The following is a 4,426-nucleotide window of genomic DNA, read 5'->3' as shown; positions in this document are numbered from 1 at the left end:
ATTTGGTATGAGAGTTTCTTAATTTGGTATAAGAGTATCATATCGTTTAATTATAAATATTAGTCTTGAAGCTTCCTATCTCTTAAATTTTTAAAATTAGTGTATTTATTATTTTACAATTTATTTTATTGTCAAGCTGTATTGAACTCTGATAGAAACCTACAGTTAGCCCTCTTATGCTGAACATGTCTGTAAAAACAATTCTCACATGGTATGCATGTTTATAGTTCGCCCCGCTTGGTTTATGGTGACTGAATCAGTTTCAGCTCAAGTAGGATTTTAAACATATTTTCTATCATTTGCAATACAATTAATTATTATCCATTTCAATGATATTCGTTTAAAACAAGTGACTAGGAGTGACAAAATAAAAATTATTAGTTCGACATCTAGAAAACACCCCTTGGAGAAACTAGATTAGCATTAGGTATTCGAAATCATGTACGGTACTAGCTAGCTGTGAGGAATTTTAAATTAGTTATTGTTCATCGGTCCCATGGTGTAATGGTTAGCACTCTGGACTTTGAATCCAGCGATCCGAGTTCAAATCTCGGTGGGACCTATATTTTTCCTCAAAACCTCTTTGATCGTGGAGGAGTATACAATATATCATATGCGAACTATAAACACCAAATAATTATTAATTATTAAATTAGTTACTATATGAATTTTGAGCTTTTGCGATTGAAAAACAGCTTCTTTTACCAGGAAATTTGACTAACCATACAGATCTAAAGTAAAATTTTATTATGTTAACAATTAATAAAGAATACAAGTATTATTTGTTTAGTTTTGGAATGATTTAACCAACTACTCCCAAAACTTCTACAATATCTTATTTTTAAACTTTGTTTTATTCTTCACTTCGTAATATCAGATTATCAAAAGCGTATTGTTTCCTTCAAAAATTGGTGTTAGATCTAAATATCAGTTTTCTCCACATCATTATTTATGGCAACACATACCATTTATTTAGAAAAGAAGTTTTCTAGTTAGATACTTTTACTAAAAAAGTTAAAATTATTAATATTAACTGTTTTTCTATTTTCAAAATATCAATATTTATTACCTCCAGTTTGAAGTTTTGTTCATATTAATATTTTATTTATTACTATAATAATATTCATCCCTATTTATGTATCCATTCACTTACTTTTATGTTAATATATATACATAGTATTATTTCTTAATATTATTTTAATCCACATATAATATCCACTCTAATATGGAGAATATTGATTTAACATTTTATGCCAATTCCCAACGGAAATAACACTATCTTATACCCTCACTATCCGTCCATTGACATGTATCTGTACATGCAACAGAATGAACTTACAAGGATCAGTAACGTATCCTGTAAGGCAACCGGCAACTGCAGTATATTTCAACGTTTATAGAAGTCTACTTCAGAAACAACCGATCAATGTATCAATGTGTTGAAGTAGGCATCCAAGTAATGTTTGATTCCCTATAGAATGATAGGATTATACGGTGTTTTTTGTTGTTGTTTTTTTTTTAACGATGTTATTATTTGTAGAAAGATGGTCTGGATAGTGGTAAGTAGACAAAAAAATTAGAAACCTAAGAAATTAGGTTATTAAAAAGGTTGTACGATATACAATAGTAACCACTATAGTTTTATAACGTAGACCACATTCCAAAAATTAATTCTACACGGTCAATTAACGTTTTTATTTTTATGTTCTTAGCTTTTCAAGTTTTATCATTTTATATTTAATGACGTATTGGTGGGAAGTTCATACCTGAGGATGGTTTTAATCACCTTTTCTCTTTCCATATCCCTATTCTGCTGCCACTTCTCCTCTTCCTCCCACTTATTACTCTCTCTCAACATAATATTTATTTGTTTGACCTTTCATTTTTAATTTAGTTATGTCCCTTCATTTAAAGTCACTATTAATTATAATTAAAGGTTTGACATTTTCTTGTTTGTTTTCTGGTTTAATACATTCAGTAATTAGTTTGATTATTCAGCTAAACCAAAAAATCTAATTGATGAAATCTTCGTAATGCTGACCTATTTTATATAACTTTTAGTATTTATATTATTTTTAATGATTCATGTCAGATAAATCGGTTCCAAGTATTTTAATTATTATATCTTTAATCCAATTTAAAAATTTTGCTTAGTTAAAATTTTAGCACTTCTTTGCTTTGCCAGAGATTATTTGGTGATTTTAATATTTGGTTTATTTTTATTCAATCTATTTTTAAAGTTTTGTGATATTCAACCTATGTAACTTATATCTAATTATTGGCAGTCATGTAACTATCTTTAAACTATAGGCAGTCTATGAAATATAATTTCATAATAGAATGTATTAAAATTTTTAATTTTTGTAATCAAAAGGTTTCATAATATTTATGTGATTTTACAGTGTAAATTTAAGCCCTCGAATTGGAAAATCGCTTAAGTAGTTCGCTCAAAAAATTGTTTCCTGTCTGCAACAGACCATTTTGCGATACTAAATTTTTGTGGAATCAGAGACCTAAAAAAGTGTACTTCCTCTGAAAACTCAAATTTTCATGATCAGAATACTTTTCCATTCTATATATTCTATCCGTAGGTAAGTAAAAGTAAAAAGTAATAAATAGAAATAAAATAGAGAAAGCAAGAAACAATGTTTTTGAGGACCTGAAATTTCCCTTCTCCACAGCTACCATTTAATGAGAATGGCTCCCAAGTTCGTGGACTTACCCCATTAAGTAAGCAATTGGTCACAATTCAGTGGCAGACATACTTTTCGCTAAACACAGTAATTGTGGAACATTAGTCGTGTTGCCGTGTTTACCGGTCGTATCAGAGTACAAGGCTTTAACCCCCGCGACAATAACTGGGCTGCCAATCGTAATCTTTAGCGACAGCTTTATGTTGGTAAGACTTGGTAATTGGTGAGCCAAAGACTCTATTAATTCCCAGATTGTGACTTATTGAGTCAGTTTGAACTGCTCCAGAACACGTCAACATTTACACAGTCTGGACTTAATCGATTTTGTAATAGAAAGTTGGCTGATAATTAGTGCAGTCTGGTTTAACGGTTGTTTCTTAAAGCAATATGTAGACCTATTTAGGGCTCATACAAGATATATTTCAAGACAAATATCAATCGAGAATGTATACAATTAAATTTTTAACAGACTGTATTTCAAAAAGGGAAGAAGAAAGAAAAAATAATTAAATTCAAAACGTCATAAGGAATAAAAGCATTCTGTATTTATAAATTACTTTAAAATGGAAACTTCATTGAAGAAATACAACCATTAAGTTTTCGAAAATCGCCAATGATATCCATGAAAAATTACTATATGAAGAATGAATCAAAATCGACTCACCATTAATTCTCTAGTCTTGCTTTAAGGCCAAGTCCCATGGGACTACTTCTTTCCTCTGGACTAGTGACCTTTAACTTTGATCCTCATGTTCTAGGCTAAAAGTGTTTTTGAGACTGAAGGGTTTAAAAAAATATCGGATTTATAAAGAATTATTAACTGATTGTCAATACCATACGATTTTAATAAGAACATCTTTTGTTTATTAAAATAAACACGATATAATTTTCAACATGAAATTTGAAATTGGTTTATTCTGTGTATTTTAATTGATTTATTTCGCTCTCACACAACCAGGATTTTTTTTTTTTTTTTACTAAAATTATCTAATAACTGCAATCATGGTCTGTCCACTGTAACTCAGTAGGGAAATAATCAACAAATGAAGACTACGGTGGTATGTGGATACTAACTCCATAGGAGGATAAATAAAGGTACTAATCAATAAATCTTTTTGTTAAAAGAACTAACGAATCCATAGAGCGAGATAAAATGGTACATATATTAAATATACAATATATACTGAAAGAATTCGGAGGACCGTGGGTTATAATCAATACACATTAGCGAAGGAAGAAAATGGACATTAAAACATAATAAAAGCAATTATAGTTAAAAGTATAAAAAAGACAAATTTTATTCTAAACATTATATTCTCCAAGATTGCTATCGTAGCTATAACAATCGTTCGCAATTGGAAATTCAAAGAAGGTGAAACAGGTAAGGTAATTGAAAAGAGAGAAGTATATGAATTCAATGGCAGTTCTGACAGCAAAGTTGTAAACCTAAATTAGAATTAATATGAAATTAAAGAAAGCTCTGCATATTTAATAAGAATAGAGAAATAAAAGCGAATAATGAGAACTGTATAGAACTCTGTCATGGAGACCAACAATATAATTAAACTTAATCCGAGTGTTGAGACCACTACGTCGTTGTCTTGAGGACGCGCTCTGCACAGATTACGTTGGTTTTAAGGCATATAGACTTTGGGACTTGAAACAATGTGTATGAATATGAAAAAAAAATTAATATACACCAATAAATGAAGAGAAGGACATTAAAGGATCTG

General features: G+C 29.6%; 1 non-coding gene across 1 annotated transcript; it reads left to right on the top strand.

Annotated features, from left to right (window-relative positions):
- Positions 1-490: 490 nt before the first annotated feature.
- TRNAQ-UUG (transfer RNA glutamine (anticodon UUG)) lies at positions 491-562 on the top strand. The gene has a single exon. It is a non-coding gene; the product is annotated as a tRNA-Gln (tRNA).
- Positions 563-4,426: the final 3,864 nt, after the last annotated feature.

This window comes from Halyomorpha halys, unplaced genomic scaffold (genome assembly GCF_000696795.3).
Source record: "Halyomorpha halys isolate HHAL.00 unplaced genomic scaffold, Hhal_1.1 Scaffold432.1, whole genome shotgun sequence".
NCBI classification, from domain to species: Eukaryota; Metazoa; Arthropoda; class Insecta; order Hemiptera; family Pentatomidae; genus Halyomorpha; species Halyomorpha halys.
The sequence above is the reverse complement of the archived record's forward strand: the minus strand, read 5'-3'. Positions and strand labels throughout refer to the sequence as shown.